Source organism: Marmota flaviventris, chromosome 7 (assembly GCF_047511675.1).
Source record: "Marmota flaviventris isolate mMarFla1 chromosome 7, mMarFla1.hap1, whole genome shotgun sequence".
NCBI lineage: Eukaryota > Metazoa > Chordata > Mammalia > Rodentia > Sciuridae > Marmota > Marmota flaviventris.
The window spans coordinates 54,734,625-54,761,861 of NC_092504.1; the positions used below are offsets into that span (position 1 = coordinate 54,734,625).

The window sequence follows — 27,237 nt, forward strand, 5'->3', positions numbered from 1 at the left end:
TTTGAATCAGGTAATCGAAGAAATGCTGTGTCAGTTGTATTATTATTTGATACATACAAGAGATCCTCTCAGTTGCCACTGTTTTTGATATCACTCTAAAACACAATACATAAAACAGGTAATGTATATATGAGAGATCATTAAATCTTAGCTTGAAAATATCACTTAGAAAAATAAAGGAGTTATAAAACAAGTTTTTATAACCTTTAGGTACTCTATCTTGTGTTTGTTTTCCTATTGATCAACCTGTTAACACTATGATTGTACTTTGAAGTGTAGGAGTTATACTTTAACTTTGGATTGATTTGTCGTGAGATATAAGCCTGAGAAATTGAAGAAAAGAAGAGCTGCTAATGTGAAAGAAGCACTACATTGCACTAAGATGTCTGTGAAAAGGAACTTGGTTCTTCTGCTGATACAACTGATGTGTTACTTTAGTTCTGGAAGCTGTGGAAAAGTGCTGGTGTGGCCCACAGAATACAGCCATTGGATCAACATAAAGACAATCCTGGATGAACTTCTCCAGAGAGGTCATGAGGTGACTGTTCTGACATCCACAGCTTCCATTCTTATTAATCCCAACACAACATCGGCTATTAATTTTGAGGTTTATCCTGCACCTTCAAGAGAACAACATTTGGAAGAAAGTTTCTCCAAATGGATCCATGAATGGATTTATGATATTTCAAAAGATGACTTTTGGGAATTTTATTCATTAGTGCAAAAAATTTTCAAGGAATATTCCAATACAATTGAACAACTCTGCAGAAATGTAGTTTTCAACAAGAAACTTATGATGAAACTACACAAATCAAAATTTGATGTTGTTCTTGCGGATGCTATTGGTCCCTGTGGTGAGCTGCTGGCTGAGCTACTTAAAATACCATTTATATACACTCTCCACTGCACTTTTGGCTACACATATGAAAAGTACAGTGGGGAACTTACAGTCCCTCCCTCCTATGTGCCTATTATTATGTCAGAATTAAGTGATCATATGACATTCAGGGAGAGGATTAAAAACACAATGTATGTGCTTTATTTTGATTTTTGGTTCCAGACATTTGATGTGAAAAAATGGAATCAGATTTATAGTGAAGCTCTAGGTAAGTTGATTCTTTAATTATTACTTGAAATCCTAATTTTCCTGTGACTTTGAAGCTGAGCTTTCATAAATATAAAATCAGAAGAATTTTATTTTCTGTAAGTAAAAGGATGGAATGAAAATATAAGATGAACAAATAGTCTCACCAATAAAAAGGGGGGGGGGGTTACATTGTAGGGCCAATTAGAAACCAGTGGCAATCACTCATACAGAATGCTCTAGGAAACAATAACTTGCAAATTTTATCATGAAAGATTTCTCTGCATTTAACTATTCTTTTCATCTTTAAGGACAGTCATTATTAATTTCACTAAATGGTTTAATGATGATAGACATGCAATTAATAACATACACAAATATTACTAGCACAACCATATGTATGTACCATGGAGAAAATTGTTTATTTTTGTATAGTTTTGTTTCCTCAGTTAGAAATTAAAATATTTATCTGAATTACCTTAAATAATCCTTCACAGTTAAGTAAATAGTGTCTCTATCTCAGATACAGAGAGGTATAAATTGACCTATCTCATACTTCACATTCTTTTAATAAAAACAAACAAATCATGTCTTAAGGCCTAAAACTTTTATGCAAAGTGGAACCACACCTTATTAGTCTATATTTTTAAAGCCTAATATTTACCATTTAAGACAATATGAACTAAAGTAAGCATGAAAACAAATCTATATTGTAATGATTTGTAAAAACTTTCTGGCTGTTATTTTCAGATATATAAATTTTACCAAGTTAATATTATTAATCTCTTAATATGAGGTAATTGCAGTAGTGGTCACTAAGAATTCAGGCATATTCACTAACCATTGCAATCCACTTGTACAATCAAGGATCAAGGGAATGGTTTGCTCAATTGTAAGAATTAGACTGAGTACTCCTAGAAAAGATGTCTTAACAGTTATGGGAGCACTGATTGGTTGTGGAGCTCACAAAGATTTTAAAAATTTAGGTTACTTTTGCAGTTTTCGAGAGAGAATGAACTTCATGTTGACTTCTATGCTGGCTTATGTTAGTAATTATTTGTGATTGTATATACACTGATGGAACATTAGAAAGTACCCACACAATTAGTTTATGTACATATTAACAGCTAAAACATATCAATTATAGTATGCAAAAACATACACTATAAAACATATCAAATGCAGGATGCAAACACACACACATGTACACACATGCACTTTAATCATCTTGCCTACCCTAATCCTGTTAATTTCATGGAAATTATATGAAGCATTCCAGACACAAGTCTCTCACTATCTTTTCTTCTTTTCTTTTATGCATTCAGGGAGACCCACTACAATATATGATACAATAGGGAAAGCTGACTTTTGGCTTATTCGAACCTATTGGGATTTAGAATTTCCTAGTCCACTCTTACCAAATTTTGACTTTGTTGGAGGGCTCCATTGTAAACCTGCCAAACCCCTCCCTAAGGTAAATCTTCTCCTGTTTGTTTTGTTCTGTTTGATTAACATTTTTCGTAGAAATGACTCTGCATTCTTAATTCAGAGTGTTTAACTCAGAGATATGAAAAGCAAGATAAAGAGTTCTGCCAGTTAGAGGCCCAGGCATTTCTATGTCATCACATGTAATGGCATTTTATTATTGTCACAGAAGAAAGTAGGATATCGGGCATCCTTTGAGAATAATCAGGAAAAAAGGCTTTAATTATCTAATACATAATAAAGAATCAATCATTTCTTCTAATAAATACAAAGAATATTTATTAAGTGACTGTCATATACCAGAGATAAGTGCTGGATATAGAGAGATATAAAGTTGACGCAGTTTCTGCATCAACCATACCTTATATTCCGTCTGTAACAAGTAATAAATTTGTGTGTGTTATCATAAGGAAATCATACAATACTAATGAAACCTCCAGCAAAGATCATAAAATAAATCCTTAAATCCTTGATAACTAAGGTGAATTCTAAAGAATCCACAGGATAGGAAAAGAGGTTGAGGGAGAGAGGGAGACACAAAAGGAAAAGCACATACAATAAATAGTAAGGGAAACTCCCAAGAACTTCAAGAGTAGTTCAGCAGGAGAAGGCTCAGCAAAGAGCAGATGATGCTAGAGAGGTAAGTGAAAGCCAGATAATTAGTAGGAGTTTAAAGTATCTGTGAAGTACATTGGGTAGCCAATGAAAAGAGTTAAGCATAAGAGAAATGTGAATAAAGTTTCCGTTTTGAAAAATCTCAAAATGCAGTCACCAAGTTGGATTTTAGAGGGAAAGACAATGCAGAGGAACCACTCAGGAAGTTGTTGCAAGACTGCAGATAACAAATGATGTAAACATGGATGAGGTTGTTCTTACATGTGACTATGCTTATTTATCTATTAATAGTCAAACTTCATTTGTGTTACCTGGAAAAAGTAGATAATACTGATACACAATGTCCCTGGTACAAACATAGGATCCAAAGCAATATTTGCTATTGTAATTATTCCTTTTTTGTTTTTATAAAACAATTTTCCTTCTGAATAACTGAACTTTGTATTTTACTTTTAAAGACCCGAACTATACCAAAAAGGTAAATACTTAGAAATAGTAATATTTGGGTATTTTTACATTTAATTTATTTTAGCATACCCTAAACACTGCTGTGTATATGAGTTTGGATTATATTCAAATTGAGAAATAGAAACTCAAAATATGACTGAAACAAACTACCACAGATTTTCTCTTGTAAATGTAGCCAGTCCAGATTTCTTGTGGTAACTCTATTACTAATAATATCAATTAGCTAATATGTGACAAGTACAGTGAATATAATTACACACAACATAAACTAGTTTTATTTTTTTAATTCTAATTTGTTATATATAACATCAGAATGCTTTATAATACATATTACACAGAGCACAATTTTTCATATATCTGGTTGTACAAAAAGGAGAGTCACACTATTCATGTCTTTTTATTTATTTATTTATTTGTTTGTTTGTTTATTTGTTTATTTGTTTATTTATTTGGTGCTGTGGATTGAACCCAGGGCTTTGTGCATGTAAGGCAAGCACTCTACCAACTGAGCTATATCCCCAGCCCCTCATGGCTTCACACTTGTACTTAGAATAATAATGGCCATCTTGTTCCACTGTCTTTCTACACACACACCCTTGCCCTCCCACCCCTTTGCCCTATCTACAATTGATGTATTCCTCTCATGCCCCCCACAGTCTCCATTATGAATCAGCCCCCTTATATCAGAGAAAATATTCAGAATTTGTTTTTTCACTTACCATTATCTTCTCTAATGCCATCCATTTACGTGCAAATGCCATGATTTTATTCTCTTCTATTGTGTATATATGCCACATTTTTTTTTCATCCATTCATCTATTAACATGCATACAGGTTGGTTCCACACTTTAGCTATTGTAAATTGTGCTACCATAAACACTGATGTGGCTGAGTGCCTGCAGTATGCTGTTTTTAAGTCCTTTGGTTATAGACTGAGGAGTGGGATAGGTGGGTTAAATGGTAGTTCCATTCCCTGTTTTCCAAGGAATCTCGATACTGCTTTCCATATTAGCTGCACCAATCTGAAGTCCCATCCGCAGTGTATGAGTGTGTCATTTTCCCCACATCGTCACCAACACTTATTGTTGTTTGTAGTTTAAATAGCTGCCATTCTGACTGGAATGAGATGAAACATTAGAGGAATTTTGATTTGCATTTCTCTAATTGCTAGAGATGCCAAACAGTTTTTCATATATTTGCTGATTGATTATGTATAATCTTCTGAGAAGTGTGCGTTCAGTTCCTTGGCCCAGTTATTGATTTTTTTTTTTTTTTTTTTTTTTTTTGGTGTTTAGATTTTTGAGTTCTTTATATATCCTAGAGATCAGTGCTCTGTCTGATATGCATATGGTATAAATTTGCTCCCAAAATGTAAGCCCTCTGTTTACCTCACTGGTTGTCTGTTGCTGAGAAGAAGCCTTTTCATTTGAATTCATTGCATTTATTGATTCTTGATTTCAATTCTTGTGCTATCAGAGTCTTATAAGGAAGTCAGGCCTAATCCAACATGATGGAGATTTGGGCCTATTTTTCTTCTAATAGGTGCACTGTCTGTGGTTTAATTCCTATGTTCCTAACCCACTTTGAGTTGAGTTTTGTGCCTGGTGAGAGATATGGGTTTAATTACATTTTATTGCATATGAATTTCCAGTTTTCCCAGCATCACTTGTTGAAAAAGTATGGTTCCTCCAACGTATGTCTTTGGCACTTTTGTCTAATATAAGATAACTGTAATTCTGTGGGTTTGAATCTGTGTTATCTATTCTATACCATTGGTCTACAAGTCTATTTTGGTGCCAATACCATGCTGTTTTTGTTACTATTGCTCTGTAGTCTAGTGTAAGATCTGTTATAATGATGCCACCTGCTTCACTCTACTTGCTAAGGATTGCTTTAGCTATTCAGGGTCTCTTATTTTTCCAGATGAATTTGATGACAGCTTGTTCTATTTCTATGAGAGATGTCATTGGGATTTTGATTGAAATTGCATTACATTGGTATAATGCTTTGGTAGTATGGCATTTTGGCAATATTAATTCTGCCTACCCAAGAACAGGGGAGATCTTTCCAGCTTCTAATGTCTTCTTTCATTTTTTTCTTTAGTGTGCTGTAGTTTTTGTTGTAGAGGTCTTTCATGTCTTTCACTAAATTGATTCCCAAGTATCTTATTTTATTTTTATTTTTTTAAATTTTTTATTGTTGGCTGTTCAAAACATTACATAGTTCTTGATATATCATATTTCACAATTTGATTCAAGTGGGTTATGAGCTCCCACTTTTACCCCATATACAGATTGCAGAATCACATCAGTTGCACATCCATTGATTTACATATTGCCATACTAGTGTCTGTTGTATTCTGCTGCCTTTCCTATCCTCTACTATCCCCCCTCCCCTCCCCTCCCCTCCCCTCTTCTGTGGGAAGCCATCCTGACACGTGACTGGGCGACTCCCGTTAAGGGTCTGAGGCTTCTGGCTGTGTCGGAATATTCCCGGCCCTTTCCTGATGAGAGAACCCGTCCGTGTGGGGGTGTGACTGACCACTGACCCCGGGGGCCCAATCACTGACCCTGACCTTGGAGTGCAGTCCCCCCTCAACCTTCATTGGATGGAATTATCCCCTGAATTTCTTGTTCCCCAATAAAAGGCTACTCCCTGGCGTGTTCACTCTCTCTCTCTCCTGCTAGCCCTGAGTAATCCTTGCTGCCCTGCTGGGCGGTTAGAGGTCGGAGCCAGAGAGGGGAGCCATCTCGGACCTGGCAATAGAAATAAGGTAACTGTGTCTGTGTGTTTTATTTCGATCTCTTCTAACTAACTTTATGCCTAGAACCTCATTAATGAAACCATTGCGCAGGCCGCGTGGTAGACTCTTCTCTCTCTGCCCCCTCTACTGACATTCGTTTGTCCCCCTTGTATTATTTTTCCCCTTCCCCTCACTTCCTCTTGTATGTACTTTTGTATAACTCTGAGGGTCTCCTTCCATTTCCATGCATTTTCCCTTCTCTCTCCCTTTCCCTCCCACCTCTCATCCCTGTTTAATGTTAATCTTCTTCTCATGCTCTTCGACCCTACTCTGTTCTTAGTTACTCTCCTTATATCAAAGAAGACATTTGGCATTTGTTTTTTAGGGATTGGCTAGCTTCACTTAGCATAATCTGCTCTAATGCCATCCATTTCCCTGTAAATTCTATGATTTTGTCATTTTTTAATGCAGAGTAATACTCCATTGTGTATAAATGCCACATTTTTTTTTATCCATTCATCCATTGAAGGGCATCTAGGTTGGTTCCACAGTCTAGCTATTGTGAATTGTGCTGCTATGAACATCGATGTAGCAGTGTCCCTGTAGCATGCTCTTTTTAAGTCTTTAGGGAATAGACCGAGAAGGGGAATAGCTGGGTCAAATGGTGGCTCCATTCCCAGCTTTCCAAGAAATCTCCATACTGCTTTCCAAATTGGCTGCACCAATTTGCAGTCCCACCAGCAATGTACAAGTGTACCCTTTTCCCCACATCCTCGCCAGCACTTGTTGTTGTTTGACTTCATAATGGCTGCCAATCTAACTGGAGTGAGATGGTATCCCAGGGTGGTTTTGATTTGCATTTCTCTAACTGCTAGAGATGGTGAGCATTTTCTCATGTACTTGTTGATTGATTGTATGTCCTCCTCTGAGAAGTGTCTGTTCAGGTCCTTGGCCCATTTGTTGATTGGGTTGTTTGTTCTCTTATTGTCTAATTTTTTGAGTTCTTTGTATACTCTGGATATTAGGGCTCTATCTGAAGTGTGAGCAGTAAAGATTTGTTCCCAGGATGTAGGCTCTCTATTTACCTCTCTTATTGTATCTTTTGCTGAGAAAAAACTTTTTAGTTTGAGTAAGTCCCATTTGTTGATTCTAGTTATTAACTTTTGTGCTATGGGTGTCCTATTGAGGAATTTGGAGCCCGACCCCACCGTATGTAGATCGTAGCCAACTTTTTCTTCTATCAGACAGCGTGTCTCTGATTTGATATCAAGCTCCTTGATCCATTTTGAATTAACTTTTGTGCATGGCGAGAGAAAGGGATTCAGTTTCATTTTGTTGCATATGGATTTCCAGTTTTCCCAGCACCATTTGTTGAAGATGCTATCCTTCCTCCATTGCATGAATTAGCCCCTTTATCAAATATAAGGTAGTTGTAGTTTTGTGGATTGGTTTCTGTGTCCTCTATTCTGTACCATTGGTCCACCCGCCTGTTTTGGTACCAGTACCATGCTGTTTTTGTTACTATTGCTCTGTAGTATAGTTTGAAGTCTGGTATCTCTATACCGCCTGATTCACACTTCCTGCTTAGCCTTGTTTTTGCTATTCTGGGTCTTTTATTTTTCCATATGAATTTCATGATTGCTTTCTCTATTTCTACAAGAAATGCCGTTGGGATTTTGATTGGCATTGCATTAAACCTATAGAGAACTTTTGGTAATATCGCCATTTTGATGATGTTAGTTCTGCCTATCCATGAACAGGGTATATTTTTCCATCTTCTAAGATCTTCTTCTATTTCTCTCTTTAGGGTTTTGTAGTTTTCATTGTATAAGTCTTTCACCTCTTTTGTTAGGTTGATTCCCAAGTATTTTATTTTTTTTGAAGATATTGTGAATGGAGTGGTTGTCCTCATTTCCATTTCAGAGGATTTGTCGCTGATATACAGGAATGCCTTTGATTTATGCGTGTTGATTTTATATCCTGCCACTTTGCTGAATTCATTTATTAGCTCTAATAGTTTCTTTGTAGACCCTTTTGGGTCTGCTAGGTATAGAATCATGTCACCTGCAAATAGTGATAATTTAAGTTCTTCTTTTCCTATTTTGATGCCTTTAATTTCTTTCGTCTGTCTAATTGCTCTGGCCAGTGTTTTGAGAACTATGTTGAACAGAAGTGGTGAGAGAGGGCATCCCTGTCTTGTTCCAGATTTTAGAGGGAATGCCTTCAATTTTTCTCCATTCAGAATGATGCTAGCCTGAGGCTTAGCATAGATTGCTTTTACAATATTGAGGTATGTTCCTGTTATCCCTAGTTTTTCTAGAGTTTTGAACATAAAGGGATGCTGTACTTTGTCGAATGCTTTTTCCGCATCTATCGAGATGATCATATGGTTCTTATTTTTAAGTCTATTGATGTGGTGAATAACATTTATTGATTTCCGTATATTGAACCAGCCTTGCATCCCAGGGATGAATCCTACTTGATCATGGTGCACAATTTTTTTGATATGTTTTTGTACCCGATTCCCCAGAATTTTATTGAGGATTTTTGCATCTAGGTTCATTAGAGATATTGGTCTGTAGTTTTCTTTCTTTGAAGTGTCTTTGTCTGGTTTAGGTATCAGGGTGATGTTGGCCTCATAGAATGAATTTGGAAGTTCTCCCTCTTTTTCTATTTCCCAAAGTAGCTTGAAAAGTATTGGTATTAGTTCCTCTTTAAAAGTTTTGTAAAACTCTGCTGTATACCCATCCGGTCCTGGGCTTTTCTTAGTTGGTAGTCTTTTGATGGTTTCTTCTATTTCCTCAATTGATATTGGTCTGTTTAGGTTGTCTATATCCTCCTGACTCAATCTGGGCAGATCATATGACTTAAGAAATTTATCTATGCCTTCACTATCTTCTAATTTATTGGAGTATAAGGATTCAAAATAATTTTTGATTATCTTCTGTATTTCTGAAGTGTCTGTTTTGATATTGCCTCTTTCATCCCGTATGTTAGTAATTTGAGTTCTCTCTCTTCTTCTCTTCGCTAGCATGGCTAAGGGTCTGTCGATTTTGTTCATTTTTTCAAAGAACCAACTTTTAGTTTTGTCAATTTTTTCAATTGTTTCTTTTGTTTCGATTTCATTAATTTCAGCTCTGATTTTAATTATTTCTTGCCTTCTACTTCTTTTGCTGTTGTTTTGCTCTTCTTTTTCTAGGATTTTGAGATGAAGTATGAGATCATTTATTTGTTGGTTTTTTCTTTTTTTAAGGAATGAACTCCAAGCAATGAATTTTCCTCTTAGAACTGCTTTCAATGTGTCCCATAGATTCCGATATGTTGTGTCTGTGTTTTCATTAATCTCCAAGAATTTTTTAATTTCCTCCTTGATGTCTTCTATAACCCATTGATCATTCAGTAACCTATTGTTCATTCTCCAAGTGATGTATTCTTTTTCCTTCCTTCTTTTATCGTTGATTTTCAGTTCCATTCCATTATGATCAGATAGGATGCATGGTATTATCTCTACTCCTTTATATTGTCTAAGAGTTTCCCTGTGACATAATATATGATCTATTTTTGAGAAGGATCCATGTGCTGCTGAGAAAAAAGTGTAACTGATTGATGTTGGGTGGTATATTCTATATATGTCAATTAAGTCTAGGTTATTAATTGTGTTATTGAGTTCTATAGTTTCCTTATTCAACTTTTGTTTGGAAGATCTGTCCAGTGGTGATAGAGGTGTGTTGAAGTCTCCCATGATTATTGTATGGTGGTCTATTAGACTCTTGAACTTGAGAAGAGTTTGTTTGATGAACATAGCTGCACCATTGTTTGGGGCATATATATTTATGATTGTTATGTCTTGTTGGTGTACGGTTCCCTTGAGCAGTATGTAGTGTCCCTCTTTATCCCTTTTGATTAACTTTGGCTTGAAATCTATTTTATTTGATATGAGTATGGATACTCCTGCTTGTTTCCGAAGTCCATATGAGTGATATGATTTTTCCCAACCTTTCACCTTCAGCCTATGTATGTCTTTTCCTATCAAATGCGTCTCCTGTAGGCAGCATATTGTTGGGTCTTGTTTTGTGATCCATTCTACTAGCCTGTGTCTCTTGATTGGTGAGTTTAAGCCATTAACATTTAGGGTTATTATTGAGATATGGGTTGTTGTTCCAGCCATATTTTTTTATTTATGTTACTAAACATGGTTTGTTTTCCTCTTTGATTATTTTCCCCCCTTTAGTGTCCTACCTCCCAATGTTGGTTTTCATTGTTATTTTCCATTTCCTCTTCCTGTAATATTTTGCTGCAGCTATTACCTCTTCTAACGTTGAGTTGACCTGCATTGCTTGTGGTCCTTTCTTTCCTTGTCTCTTCATACTGTTCGCGTTCCTTTCTACTTGGTGAAACTGTTGTGCTATTGAATTTTCCCCCTATATATTTATATTGGTCTTGTATAGTTGCAAAGTCTCCCTCGCAGGCGCGGGCGGCGGCTCTGCCCCTCCTCCAATTGGGGCAATGTGCCTACCACGCCGGGAGGCCGCTGGGCCTGCTCTGCCGGTCGGTAGCAGGTCCGCCAACCTTGCAGGCGCAGGCGGCGGCACTGCCCCTCTGCAGGCCTCTGGGGCTGTACTGCCAGTGGGTCGCAGGTCTGCCTACCTTGCAGGCGCGGGGGGGGGGTGGCTCTACCCTTCCTCAGACCACTGGGCCTGTTCTGTCTCTCGGTTGCAGGTCTGGCCTGTTCTGATGGTGGTCACAGTTCCGTCTACCTTGCAGGAGCGGGGGGGAGGGGGCGGCTCTGCCTCTCAGCAGGCCCCTTCTCCTCTTCTGCCGGTGGGTCGCAGGCCCGCCTACCTTGCAGGAGTGATTGGAAGCTCTGCCCCTCCGCGGGCCACTGGGCCTTTTCTGTCGGTGGTCACAGTTCCGTCTACCTGGCAGGTGCGGGGGGTGTGGGGCGGCTCTGCCCCTCAGCAGGCCACTGGGCCTGCTCTGTGCGTGGTCACAGTTCCCTCTACTTTGCCGGCGCAGGGGGAGGGGGCGGCTCAGCCTCTCAGCAGGCCGCTGCTCCTCTTCTGCCAGTGGGTCGCAGGCCCGCCTACCTTGCAGGAGTGATTGGAAGCTCTGTCCTGCCCTGGGCCACTGGGCCTTTTCTGTCGGTGGTCACCTTTCCACCTACCTGGCAGGCGCGGGGGGTGTGGGGCGGCTCTGCCCCTCAGCAGGCCGCTGGGCCTGCTCTGTGCGTGGTCACAGTTCCCTCTACCTTGCCGGTGCAGGGGGAGGGGGCGGCTCTGCCTCTCAGCAGGCCGCTGCTCCTCTTCTGCCGGTGGGTCGCAGGCCCGCCTACCTTGCAGTAGTGATTGGAAGCTCTGTCCCGCCGCGTGCCACTGGGCCTTTTCTGTCGGTGGTCACCTTTCCACCTACCTGGCTGGCGTGGGGGATGGGGGGCCTTATTTTATTTTTTTGAAGCTATTGTTAATGGGGTACTTTTCCTTGTTTCACTTTTAGAGGATTTGTCACCGATATACAGAAATGCATTTGATTTATGGGTGTTGATTTTATATACTGCTACTTTGCTGATTTCATTTACCAGTTCTAGAAGTTTTCTGGTGGAATTTTTTTGGGGGGGTCTTCTAAGTATAGAATCATATTGTTGGGAAATAGTGCTAATTTGAGTTATTTTCTTATCTCTATCCCTTTAATTTCTTTTATCTGTCTAATTGCTCTGGCCAGTGTTTCAAGAACTATGGTAAATAGAAGTGGTGAAAGAGGGCATCCCTGTCTTGTTCCAGTTTTTAGAGAAAATGATTTCAATTTTTCTCCATTTAGAATGATGTTGACCTTGGGCTTAGCATAGATAGCTTTTACAACATTGAGATATGTTCCTGTTATTCCCAGTATTTCTAGTGTTTTGAACATGAGGGGTGCTATATTTTGTTAAAGGCTTTTTCTGCATCTATTGAGATGATCATATGGTTCTTATATTAAAGTATATTGATATGATGAATTACATTTATTGATTTTCATATGTTGAATCAACCTTGCATCCCTAAAATGAACCCCACTTGATCATTGTGCAGTATCGTTTTGATTATATTTTTAAATTCAATTTGCCAGAATTTTATTGATAATTTTTGCACATCTTTTCATTTAAGATATTGGTCTAAAGTTTTCTTTCTTTGATGGGTCTTTGCCTGGTTTTGGAATCAGGATGATATTGACGTCATAGAATGAGTTTGGAAATGCTTTCTCTTTTGCTATTTCATGAAATAACTTGAAGTGTATTGATATTACTTCTTCTCTGAAGGTTTTGTAGAACTCAGATATGTATCCATCTGGTCCTGGGGTTTTCTTGGTTGATAGGCTTAAGATGATGTCTTCTATTTCATTGCTTGAAACTGATCTGTTTAAATTGTATATAGCATTCTGATTTAATTTGGACAAATCATAGAAATCAAGTAATTTGTCAATGCCTTTGATATTTTCTATTTTATTGAAATACAAGTTTTCAAAATAATTTCTAATTATCTTCTGTTTTTCTGTAGTGTCTGTTGTGATATTTTATTTTTATCACATATGTTAGTTATTTGAGTTTTCTCTCTCTTTTAGTATGGCTAAGGATTTGTCAATTTTATTTGTTTTTTCAAAGAACCAACATTTTGTTATGTCAATTTTTCAAATTATTTCTTTTGTCTCAATTTCATTGATTTCAGCTCAAATTTTAATTATTTCCTGACTTCTACTGCTTTTGATGTTGGTTTCTTCTTCTTTTTCTAGGGCTTTGGGATGTAATGTTAAGTCCTTTATTTGTTGGCTTTTTCTTCTTTTAAGTATGAACTCCATGCAATGAATTTTCCTCTTAGTACTGGTTTCATAGTGTCCCAGAGATTTTGATATGTTGTATCAGTTATCTCATCTGTCTCTAAGAATTTTTTAATCTCCTCCTTAATATCTTTTGCAACCTGTTATTCATTCAGGAGCATATTTAGTCTCCAGGTGTTGGAGTAGCTATTATATATTATTTTAGCATTGATTTGTATTTTCATTCCATTATGATCTGATAGAATGCAGGTTAGTATTTCTACTCCTTTGTATTTGCTAACAGTTGCTTTGTGGCATAATATATGGTCTGTTTTAGAGAAGGATACATGTGCTGCTGAGAAGAAAGTGTATGGGCTTGTTGAAGGATGAAATATTCTACATATGTCAGTTAAGTCTAAGTTATTGATTGTATTATTGAGTTCTAGAGATTCTTTGTTCAGCTTTCATTTGGAAGATATATCCAGTGATGAAAGGGGTGTGTTAAAGTCACCCACAATTATTGTGTTGTGATCTATTTGACTCTTGATCTTGAAAAGAATTTGTTTGATGAACATAGATGCTTCATTGTATGGGGCATATATACTTATAATTGTTATGTCTTGTTGGTGTATTATTCTGTTGAGCAGCATGAAATGTCCTCTCTTGTCCCTTTTGATTACCTTGAAGTCTATTTTATTTAATATAAGGATAAAATCCCCTGCTTGCTTCCACAGTCCATGTGAGGGGTATAATTTTTCCCAACCTTTCACCTTCAGTCTGTGGATGTCTTTTCCTATGAGATGAGTCTCTTGGAGGCAGTGTATTGTTGGGTCTTTTTTAAAAATTGAATCTGCCAGTCTATATCTTTGAATTGGTGAATCTAGGTCATTAACATTCACGGTTATTATTATGACATAATTTGCATTTCCAGCCATTTTTGTTTATTTTTGGTATTTAACTTGGTTTCACCTTTGATTAGTTTTTTTCCTTGAGTGTAATACCTTCCTCTGCTGATTTTCATTTCTTCTTCATGGAATATTTTGCCAAGGCTGTTCTGTAGTGCAGACTTTCTACTTGTAAATTCTTTTAACTTTTATTTATCATGGAAGTTTTGAATCTAAAGCTTAATTTTTTTTTTTTTTTTTTTTTTTTTTTTTGGATACAAGATTCATGATTGGCATCTTTTTTTTTTTTTTCCCCCATAGCTGGGTTTACGCTGTTCCAGGATCTTCTCGCTTTCAGGGTCTGGGTTGAAAGCTGTGCAGATATCCTAATTTGTTTCCCCCTATAAATAACTGATTCCATTCTCTTGTGGCTTTTAAAATTCTCTCGTTATTCTCTGTGCTAAGCATTTTTGTTACAACATAACTTGACGTGGATTTGTTGTGATTTTGTACATTTGGCATTCTGTAAGCCTCTTTTATTTGGTTTTCCAATTCATTCTTCATGTTTGGAAAATTTTCTGATATTATTTCATTGAACAGATTGTTCATGCCTTTGATTTTGAACTCTATGCTTTCCTGTATCCCAACAACTCTTAAATTTTAGTCTTTTTATGCTATCCTGTATATCTTGAATGTTCTGCTCATTATTTCTTACCATCTTCACTGTGGTGTGTGTCTGTGTGTGTGTGTGTATCCTCTATCTCCCTATTGAAATAATATTTTGCTTCTTGTACTTGCTTATGCAGCTCTTTATCTAAATGATCTTTTGCTGCCTGTATTTCCTCTCTTATATTATTCTTTATTTTACAGAACATTTTCATTATGTATATCCTGACTCCTTCTCTGTAATTTCTTCTGCTGCGCTGGCCATGGATTCTAATAATGTAGTATCCTGATTTGTTTTGGGGCACTTTCTTTCCTTGTTTTTTCATGTTGTTAGCACTGCGAATCTGAGGCATTACTATTTTATTCTATAGGCTTATAGTGCCCCTGCAGAGTTCAAATACCTCTCCTTTGAGGGGAAGAACAATGTTAACAAATCCCAATACATACAATATTCATACAACATTACACCAAATAGTTGCTATTAAGATATTTACAGTTTGGTTACAATATACAGAAATGGTGAATTCAATTATTATCTACAATATAAACATCGGGTTTGCAAAAGGATTTTCTGATTGTAGACAAAGAACCAGGGATGAGGTGTAGGATGATATGTTGAGGAGAAAGGAGGTGAGGATATAGAGTTATTGTATCATAAGAAGTGTCAAAGAGGAATCTTAAGAAAAAGGTTAATAACAGGAAAATAAAGAAGAAGTGATTTGGGGTATACAAGTGAGGGGGAACACAGAGGAGTACATAAAACAAACATATGAATATTAAGAAAAGTAAAAAATGCAAAAATTATAAAAATAGGAGAAAAAAGGATATTTGACACAACTGTGGTATACTATTCAGACATCCTAGTCCTCAGTATTCTAATTCATACAAAGTACTTGGTTTCACATATGTTGGGGATGTGTGGGTGGGAGGATAGAGAAGGATAAGAGAAAAAAAAAACCCCTCAAAGTAAGAAACAGGAATTGTTTTAATTGGAGATCAGTATATTCTCTGCTTCACTTCTCATCCAATAGGTGGGGTTGTCTGTTGTTAGCTAGAATCTCTGCCCTCTTGATGGTGAGGGTTATCAAGGTGGAAGGGTTGTTCTTGGGTACAGGCCACTTGGAAGTAGCATACAATACCTGCCAGTCCCTGATGGGAAACTGCACTTCAAGGATCTCTTTTGGGGCCCACCTGTGTGATGTGGGCACCTGGTCTTATCTCCTTATCTCACTTGTAGACCTCACAGTTCCTGGAACCTTAATCAGTCTCTAAACTGTATCTCACACACCCTCTCCCTTACTACTTCCTAATCAGGGACCTTTCTCTTCAGAGGTCTTGTGTGTTGTGCTCTGCAGGATGCATACCTGTCACAGAGAGCTATTTTGTACTGAGAAGTCACTGTGCGAGGTTAGTGGCTGCCAGTATAGGGTGGTGTTGGTATTAGAAAGTATGGGTACTTGGCTAGCTCATGTTCTGAACTGGGAGTTTTCTGAACCAAAGATAGTGATGAAGTTGACCCAAGATAGAGGTGGTTGCCTTCAGCGATGGGGTGTTGGGTTGGGTGGCAGGAGCCAGGCATTGGCATTGGGCAATGTGTGCAGAGATGAGCTCTGTGTAATGCAGTGTTGTGACTGTCAACTGTTTTCAGAGCCTGTGTAATGTCCCCAGGTCCAGGCAGGCTACTGCATGTGAGGGGCTAAGGCAGTGGCTGCAGAGTCCCAAGATGGAGGCGACGGGGGAGCCGTGCATTGGTAAATGGTGGTCCACACAGGAGTGGCTGCCGGAGTTCCTGTGTGTGGGTAGCAGCTGGTGTCTTGCTGGGAATGGCATCCTGGAATTCTGTGTGAGTGGGTGGCCCAGAGTTCTGCATGGGTGCTAATACCAGTTGTCCTGTTCTGGCACTTGGAAGTCCTGCGTGGGTAAGTAGTCAGAGTTTCTGCTCTGATGCTAAGGCCTGGATCCCTGAGAGGGCACAGCAGCTGTGATTCCTGCACATGAGCAGCTGTATGTAGAGGGACTCTATCTCATGCAGAGGAGCAGTATGCCAACTACTTGAGTCCCAGGTCATGGAGCAACACAGAATGCTGCCTCCCTCTGTCCTGCCATCTTGGATCCCCTCTCCAGAAACTAGTTTTCTGAAAGATCAACATATTATTCTCAACCAAAGTCGTAGAGAACAGATATTCAATTGGCTTAACAGCAAATGTATGTGTTTTGGCAATCAAATGAGCAACTGGAATTACTAAAATTGTATTGTAATGGTTTAAGATCTTCACAACCATCTTACTTAAAAGAAATTGCTTTTCTCAGTGATATAAATTTGTGGCCCTTACTTTTCTTCACTCCAGCATTTGAACAATTACTCCCCTGAGAACTCAGACTACTATATCCCAGACCATGATAGGGATGTTTAGCTTCAGAGAGCTTTCTTCCATATTCCCAACTTAGAGGACACCTCAGGAAAACTCCCTTTGGAGACTTGGGTCTCAACATCATATCTTCCCAACAGAATAAACACAGAAATTAGGTACTGCACATGTAATGATGACCTAAATTTTCTTGTCATTTATTTCTGAGTACAGCCCTTTAGTTTACAATTGCAAAAAAAAAAAAAAAAAAGTTCTGTCCACAAATAGGATAAAAATTCATAGGAAGAAACAGAGTAGTCTAAAATACTTTAAATAAATACCATGCTTAGAAAGCAAACATCACTTGCCATACTGTTATGTGATCTCTCAAGAGTGCCCTTTTTCCTACATTCTTAAAGGCATCAATATATTGAGATCTTCCTCAAGCCTTATATTCAATAGAATTACATTGTTGCTTATGGTAAGTTCCACACAGTTCAAAAAGAAAATAAAAGTTAGTGAAAGTTCTGAATAAACACTGAGACAGAGTACTGTGTTAATCAATGAACCCTTGATCATGAAAGATTCCCCCATTCAAGAGAGAGTGACTGTGTCAATAACAAGAGAAAGAGAGCATAAACAAGAGGAGGGCAATGAGAAGAGAGATAGCAGTGTGATTATGAAAGGTAGTAATAGTAGCAGGTGTTATTAATTACATAAAAAAGATTGGAACACTGGTCAATATCAGAAACACTGTCTTCTTTATCTTTATTATATAAAACAATGCCCCCTCAAATGACTTGCTTTTCCAGCAATGATTATATTCTCAGACAATTTCTGTATTATTTAAGCAGGTATAACACTTTTGTCAAATGACAAAAAGCCAAATATATCAATACTCTTAAAAATGCAAATAGCCACAGGCCTCATAGTATATCAATGGAAATTATTCAAACAAAAAAGTCAAATGAATGTCATGTGTGTTCATCACAGTTACTTATAGAATACATATTGGAAAAAAGTTGAATGTCACATATTAAGGAAAGATTTTAAAACTTATTCCAGTACATATCACACCATTACAATTACTTTATTTATTTATTGCATTTTATTTTTATTTCTTCATTTTGATACCAGGGAGTGAACTCAGGGGCACTCAACCACTGAGCCACATCCCCAACCCTATTTTGTATTTTATTGAGAGACAGGGTCTTGTGGAGTTGCTTAGTGCCTTACCATTGCTGAGGTTGTCTTTGAACTTGGGATCCTCCTGCCTCAGCCTCCTGAGCTGCTGAGATTACAGGCATGCACCACCACACCTGTTAATGCTTAACTACATTAATTCACAACATAAGTTTAGCTGGAGACCAAAAGGCAAAATATTGAATATAATAATGTCACTATTTTTGTGAGAAGAAAAAAAAATATACAAAAATTTTCAATTTTCCACTTATATTTTATATGTTACTGTGTCAATAACAAGAGAAAGAGAGCAGTTACTACATGAGAGAGAGCAGATACTACATGTATCTGTTCATGTAGTTACATGAACAGAAAAAAAAGGAAACAATGATGCATAAAGCCCTGGGTTCAATCCCTAGCACCAGAGAAAAAATATAATAAAAAACAAATTAAAAAGAGAGAGAGAGAGACCATAATGAAAGCATTCAAATTTTAAAGCATTCAAATTTTAAAAAGCATTCAAATCTAAATCTGCGCATGAACCAAAGATCACCTAGAAGAATCTTTTTACATACACTTTCATGTTTTTCCAAATTTTTATATGATAAACATTTTTTCCTTATAACTAATGTTGCAGAATGACAGTCACCTGTCTTTTTCAGGGCTTAACTATTTTTTTAAAGGGTATATTTATAAAACAGTAGTAGAAAATTTTTGTACAGCACAGATATGAAGAACATTTGAGATGTGAGAAATTATATTGAATATGTTGCTTTACATGTTGTTCTATCTTATTGCAATCCCAAAATAACTGCATATGTCACAAGGTCCAAGGAGTAGTGCAGTGACTGCTACATTAAAACTCATTTTATCAATTTATCTATATCAGTGCTTTTGAAAATTTCTTTTTTTTTCTTTTTCCAGAAGAGTTGTTGCAAAACAAGATTAGGAATAGAACATGTGTTTTTAGTTTGGAAGAATTTGGTCATTCTTTTACTGAGAGAATCATGAAAATAATATGTTTAAAATGGAATGAAAAAGGATGAGTTTATGATTATGGTTTGAACAAGGTATTCAAAAAACTTTTGATGGGACAGTATTCCTATGTATAAAGAAATTAATTGCATAACTTGTTATGGAGTAGGAACCATCAAACGCTACTTCTTAAACATTCTAGACAAACATATGTTTTCTACAAATTTTTCATAATGTGAGTGAACTACTCAACAACTTGGCCAGTTCAATAAAAGGTCCAGAGGAACACCCACCAGGGTGCAACAATTCCCATTGGTCATATGAGGTGGTGATAAAGGGTTCTTCACAGCCACTTACACACAGTTCATTCTTGTGAAACTTTAATATCATTAACAAATTTCAGGGCAAAACATGATATTTATAAACAACCCAAATATATGATCACTCAGATATATGTATCATTCTAATGCAGTGAAAATGCTGATTGTGGGTCAATATAGTTCTGAAATGAACAAGTAGAGAACTGTTAGGATTCTTAGGATTATGTAGAAAAAACTCCAAACCACACTATTTATCTTCTGAATGTCAGTGATTTTTAACCTTCAGTTTTTATGGGATGTTACAGAGGAAAGCATTGGGAAACTCTCACAAATTATAAAGTGAGAAATGAAGTATTATAGACATAATAAATATAAACATGTAAAACAATCCTAGTTATAAGTAACTTTTGTTCAGTGCTCACTAGGAGGAAATAAGTACTAATAATTTCAAATTAAAAAGTTATCCAGATAACCTGCCTAAAATACACCTAAGTGATTTACTAGAAATGTAACAATGAGAATTGAAGACAAGTACTAACTATAGTGTCTAACCAAAAAATTGATCTTAGTAATGAATGAAGTTATGAATTAAGAATCAACATATAATAATTTCGAACATCATCTCTCAAATTACTGTTTAATGGCTCTAGGTCATTTCTTCCTGACACACAGATATAAGCACACACAGGGAGACATATTATACAAGTAAGCCTAGTCAAACTTTTAGGTCATAATGCACATCTCTTTCCAAAGAAAATGAGTGTTTGGGTCAATTTAAGAATAGCATTGACATCAAATTCCTAATAATACATGATTTTTCTCTTCTTAATTTACATATCAATCATTTCTAGTGTTTTCTGTTTGTCTTTTTTTTTTTTGCAACATTTTTATTGGTATATTATAGTTGTACCTAATGATGGGATTTTATGTTACATATTCATACATTTACACAATATAATAATACAATTTGGCCAATATAACTTCCCAGAAATTCTCCATTTTCCCCCACCTCCGTCCCATTGGTCCCTTTCTCAACTGATCTCCCTTTGATTTTCATAAGATTCATCCCATCTTTTTTTTTCTTTTTTCCTCTCTAGCTTTCACATATTAGAGAAAACATACAACTTTGAGCTTATGAGTTTGACTTATTTCACTTAATGTAATGGTCTTTAGTTATTTTTGCTGAATAAAACTCCATTGTGTATATATACCACATTTTCTTTATTCAGACATCATTTGGCAGACACCTAGGCTAGTTCCATAGTTTGCCCATTATGAATTATACTGTTAGAAAATGGGTATGCATGTATCACTGTAATAAGATGATTTTAATTCTTTAGGATAAACACTGAGAAGTAGTATACCTGGGTGATATGATGGTTCCATGCTTAATTTTGATGAATCTCTCCATTCTGATTTCCATAGTGTTTGTAGTAATTTACAATGCCTCCTCCAACTGTGAAAAACTACTCATTTTTCTCCATATTCTCTCCAGCATTTATTATTCTTTTTATTCTTGATGACTACTATTTTGACTAGGATATATTGAAGTCTCAGTATAGTTTGATTTTTCTAATTGCTAATGATATTAAATATTTTATCATATTTTTGTTGGCTATTCATATTTATTCTTCTGAGAAGCATCTGCTTAATTTCTTTTCCCACTTATTAATTGGGTTGTTTGATTTTTTAGTGTAAAGTTTATTTAATTCTTCATATATTCTAGATATTAATCTTTTGTCAGAAGGTAGATAGCAAAGATTTTCTTTTATTCCATAAGTTCTCTCTTCACAATTCTTATTGTTTCCTTTGGTGTGCAGAAGCTATTTAATTTGATGCCTTCCCACTTATTAACTCTTGGCATTGTTTTCTGACCTTTAGGGGTCTTATTTGAGAAAGTCATTGTATGTGCCTATATGCTGGAAAGTTGACCCTACGTTTTCTTCTAGGAGTTGAATTTACTCTAATTGTATTTCTAGGTCTTTGATTAATTTTAAGTTGATTTTTGTGCAGGATGAGAGATAAGGGACTAGATTAATTCTTCTGCAGTTTTCCCATCATCATTTATTAAAAAGGCAATCTTTACTCCAATGTATGTTTTTGGCACCATAGTCAAGGATCAGATGACTGTACATGTGTGGGGTTTTCTCTGTCTTCTATTCTGTACTACAAATCAATGTGTCTGTTTTTATGCCAGTAACAAGCAGTTTTTGTTACTATAAAAGTGGTATGCCTGGGTGATATGATGGTTCCATGCTCTGTAGTATAATTTGAAGACAGATATTATGAGGACTCCAGTATTGCTTTTTGAATTTAGATTTGCATTCAGTATTCTGGGTATTTGAGTTTTCCAAATGAATTTTAGGAGTGTTTATTCTAATTCTGTGAAGGACATCATTGGTATTTTCATTTGGATTGCATTGAATCTGTATATTGTTTTGAATAGTTGGAAATTTTAACAATATTAATTCTACATATCCATGAACATGGGAGGCCTTTCCATATTCTTGTGTGTCTTCTTAAATTTCTTTCTTTAATTGTAGATGTCTTTCAACTTTTTTGTTAGATTTATTCCCAGGGATTTTTAGTGTGTTTGTTTTGTTTTGAGGATACTGTAAATGGAATTATTCTCCTGATTTTTTTCTCTGAAGATTCATTGTTGGTTTATAGGAAAGCTATTGATTTTTGATTTTTGTATGTTTATTTGTAATCAGCTATTTTGTCAAATTTGTTTATTAGTTCTAGCAGTCTTTTGGTGAAGTCCTTTGGATCTTCTATGTATAGAATTATATCAATTACAAACTATTCAATTTAATTATAGTCATATTAATGTAACTATTCAATATAATTACAAAGAGATATTTATTAATTCACTTATTTCTTTCCTACTTTTCTCTCTCATATCTCTTTCTCTTTCCTAATTTCTCTTCTACTGGTTTTGGAATTGGTTTGTTCTTCTTTTTCAAGAACCTTGAAATGAATACCTTTTTATGTGGAATCATTATGATTTTTTTATACAGGCACTCAGCTATAACTTTCCTCTTTAAACTCCCTTCATACTAATCCAGAAGTTCTTATATCTTGTATTACTATTCTCATTTGAGTCTAAGAATATTTAAATTTCTCTCCTGATTTCTTCTATAATTCAATTGTTTTGGTTGTTTATTTGTTTCATTCAAGACAGTCATTTCAATATCCATATTTTTACATAGGTTTAGTATGGTTTTGTCATGTTGATTTCCCATTTCATTCCATTATGTTCTGATAGGACATAATAAATTATATCAATTGTTCTGCATTTGAGGAGAGTTGCTTTGTCATCTTAAATATGGCCTGTTTTGGAGATGGTTCCATGAGAAGCTAGAGAAGAAATTGTATTAATATTATGTTGAATGAAATATTCTATAAACATCTTTAAGTCCATTGGACTCATAATATTTTTCAGGTTCAAAGAGTCTTTACTGACTTTATGTTTGAATGACCTTGATAAACAAACTATTGAAAATCACCCAGTATTATTGTACTTATGTCTATCTGAGGCTTCAATTTGAGTAGTGTCTCCTTTATGTAATTAGTTAGACCCATGTTTGTGACTTAAATATTTATAATTGTTATATCTTCTTGTTAAATTATTGAATTTACCTGTAGGAAGTGACTATATTCATCTCTTCTGATTAATTTTGATTTGAAGTCTGCTTTGTCAGATATGATATTAGTTAATCCTGCTTATTTTGTGTTTCTCTTTGCATTATGTATCATTTTTATCCTTTTGCTTCAGACTGTGGCTTCTTTTATCTCTAAGGTGCATATTTTACAAACAACATATCATTGGCTCTTTTTTTTTATAATCCATTCTGACAGACTATATGTTTAAATTGGAGAATTGAGACCATTTATATTCAATATAATAACAAAGAGATATTTATTAATTTCTGTCATTTTGATTTATTTATGTTTATTTGTTCCAGTTCTCATTTGTTTAGTTACTCTTCAAATCAGATTTGTTCATTTTTGAACTCTGGGGCTTGTTTTTTATTTCTTCCATAGGAATCATTTTTTTAAATAAGTTCTGTTTTGCTGGTTTAGTTGTTCTGAATTCTTTTACTTTTTGCTTATCTAGGGAAGTTTTTATTTCAACTTGATTTTGAAGAATAGCTTTGCTGTATATAGCAGTCTTGGTTGACAGTTATTTTCTTTTAGGACTTTGAACTTATTGTTCCAAGATCTCCTGGTTTTTAGAGTTTGTGCTAAGATATGAGAAGTGATTCTGATTGTCTTGCCTCTAAACCTGACCTGACAATTTTCTCTTAAGGATTTTAAAATTCTATTTTAGTTCTGTATGTTAGGCATTTTAATTTTAATGTACTCTAGAAAGGTTCTTTTTTGATCCTGTGTATTTGGGGTCCCATATCTGGATGTATCCCTCTGAATCTGGATATCTGTCTCATTCTCAAGGTTTGGAAAATTTTTTATTATTATTTCCCTTAAGAGGCTATCAATTTCTCTTAGCCTGCCTCTCACAACCCTCCTCAATTCCAATGGTTCTTACATTTAATCTCTTAATGTTGTCCTAACATTCTTGTATATTCTGATCATGGTTACTTATTTTCTTTACTTTAAAACTGTCTGAATGTTCAAGGATGACCACTTTTTCTTTTATATCTGAGATTTTGTTCTCAGAATTATCTACTGTTTTATAGAGACTTTCAACTGGACATTTTCTTTGATTTATTTTGTCTTTCATTTCCAAGATTCATGTTTGGTTCTCTTTCAATATTTCTACCTCATTTCATTTTTAATTTATATTCTATAGTAACTTCCTTAGTTCATTCAATTGTTTTTCTATGTTCTCTAGGAATTCATTGATCATTTTTATAATGAGTTTTTGAATTCTTTATCTGATATTTTATTTATTACAATATCTTTGGGGTCAGTTGTTGGTGAATTATGAACTCTATGTGGTTTAATATTATCTTGTTTTTACATATTTCTTGTAGACCTGTGTTGGGTTTTACACATCTAATAGGGGTGAATATCTCTTCCACTCTATATAGTGCATTGTCTTTACTGTCCAAAGTGTCCTAGAATGATCTTGATTTCGACATCCTTGTAGGTGTGGTATTCACAGCTTTGCATTAATTCTCTCTGTTTTGGCTCTGGCAAGGGATTTCCATAAGTAGAAGCTACAAGCTCACCCCCAGCTATTTCTAATTAAGGTCTTATCAATAGTGTGTTTTTTAATCTTTGTATTAAAGTATAAGCAGAGATTGAGTGTCATTAATTTTTATGTGGAGCAAGGTGAACTGTATTTTGTTTGAATTTATTTTAGCTGGAGACTTCTCTACCCTGTGAACTTGTAGTAACACTATAGATTTCCACTTAGTCACAGAATAGGGGGAAACAAATGATAGAAACAAAACAAGCAATATACAGCATTAAAATAAATAAATACTTGGATTCTATTATGGCTTCTACAACGTCAATTACTAAAAAAAAAAAAGAAAGAAAAAAAAAGAAATGGTGGGGTCAGCAATTTTCAATAACAACAACAAGGTGTAGATCTGGCATTAAATCAAGAAACAGGTGTCAACGATGTCATCCACATAAGTAATAATTGCAAAAGTGTTAATGGTAGGAGCAGGAGATATATAAACCAGTTAGTTCCAAAAGATAGTAAAAATACAGTAAACTAAGAGGAATGAAGTGTGATAGGAAGGTAGAAAAGGGTTTGCAATTTTCAAAAGTGAACACAGAGAATGCCATAGAAATGTTGCAGGTGACAGTTATGAGGTTAGAGGAGAAAATAGGAGGAAAAAAGTAAAGGAGGAGAGAAAGAAAAAATAGATTTTGACGATCAGCAGGAAAAGAGAGAAAGAGAAATGAAAACAATACAAAATGAACAAAAATATACAGATCAAAAATCCTAACCCTCAAAAGACAAGACAAGGAAAATAACTACATTTTTAAAAATGCTAAGAAAAAAAAAATGTGGATATATGTCCATGAACCAAAGAGCCCTGAAAGAACACACACACACACACACACACACACACACACACAGAGAGAGAGAGAGAGAGAGAGAGAGAGAGAGAATAAGAAAAAGTAAAAATATTATTAATGATAAATGAAAGATTCCAATATGAAGCCCTGGTTAAGAATCCTAACCTAAATATTCCTTCTTCTCTTAGATGTAGCTCATTCTCTCTTGTATTTTCTATTCTACCCTGTATGCTGTTTCCAGTCCTCAAGAGTAATAGCAGCACTTGGCACCTCCTATTCTGACCATTCCCTTAGGCACAACTGGCTACAGGGAGATTAAAAAAGGCAGTTGTCAGTCACTGACCCCTAGGGGTTGCACATTCACTTCCATCTGGGAGTTTGGTTTAGGAGAAGCCCCACCAATATTTGTCACAAAAGCAGTAAGAATAAAATTACTAGGGCTGGGGTTGTGGCTCAGTGGTAGAACACTGGCCTCACATACGTGAAGCACTGGTTTGATCCTCAGCACCACATAAAAATAAATAAATAAAATAAAGATATTGTGTCCATCTACAACTAAAAAAATATTTTTTAAAAAAGAATGAGGAGCTGGGGTTATGGCTCAGTGGTAGAGCGCTTGTCCCCTCACATGAGAGGAACTGGGTTTGATCCTCAGCACCACATAAAAATAAATAAAGTAAATATAAAAAGTGAAAAAAAAAGAAAGAATCATTTTCACTGAAGTGTTCAAAACAGTCAGCAAAATGAATGATCACCAACACAATGGATGATCGCCCAACTGTCTTTCTTTCCATTTCCTCTTAAGCTATGTATGGAGAGCCAGAGCAAAGAATGGGTTTTGTTATCCCGTTTATCCGTGTGTTTCTTTCTGAGCAGTTGTTGTGGCCTAAGACTAAAGCTGTTTTACATAAGTCTCAGCTTCCCTTCTTACTGGTATGACATAGGATGAAATGGGAAAAACTATCATTTGGAGTTTTGCCTGCACAGACAGATCTATGCACACCAGGATGGGTTGCTTCAGTGTTCTATGAGGGGGATTCTGATGGATGAGGCTTAGGTCTAATCACCTTTGTTGGGTGTCTGCTCTGAAGAGAGTAGATGGACACACACCTAGGGCCTGGCAGTTGCTGATCTCTGTAAGAAGTCTAAATCTCAGTAGCCTCCCAAGAATTCTATTCATTTGGCCATATTAAGGTGCTATTTCAAAATCCCAAATAAAATTCTGTGTGATTTTGAAGAAAAGACACAGGATTTATTCTGGTCAGGGCCAAGGGAGAAGAAAGCAGACAGTCCTACAGCCCAAGACACTGAACACTGGTGGGGAGGCATCTTAAAAAGAGAAAAACCACAAAGAATGGGGGTGGGAGAGGCAAGTACAATCATAGGACACAATTCATAAAGTGGAAAGCACCAAGTTCTCAGAATTGGCACCTTTTTATACATAATCAGGAAGCAAGCTTGCATTAGTTCCAAAGTTTAAATACATTGTGGTCAGTGTGCAAGTGGGTGAGGGTAGAGATTTCAGCTCTGTGTGAGTGGGCTCATGAAGAAAGGGGGACCAAGTCTGCACAGGATGATATGTCTGAGCAAAATATTCTCAGCCTGACTTAATTTTCAAATTAGCCCATAACAGAAGGGGAGGTGATCCTCCACACATTCTGAGGCCCCCCGGCACAGTTTT

At 36.0% G+C, this 27,237-nt stretch overlaps 1 pseudogene; it reads left to right on the top strand.

Moving 5' to 3' along the window:
- Positions 1-382: 382 nt before the first annotated feature.
- The window catches only part of LOC114104653 (UDP-glucuronosyltransferase 2B15-like), a 34,694-nt pseudogene continuing 7,839 nt past the window's right edge, over positions 383-27,237 (top strand).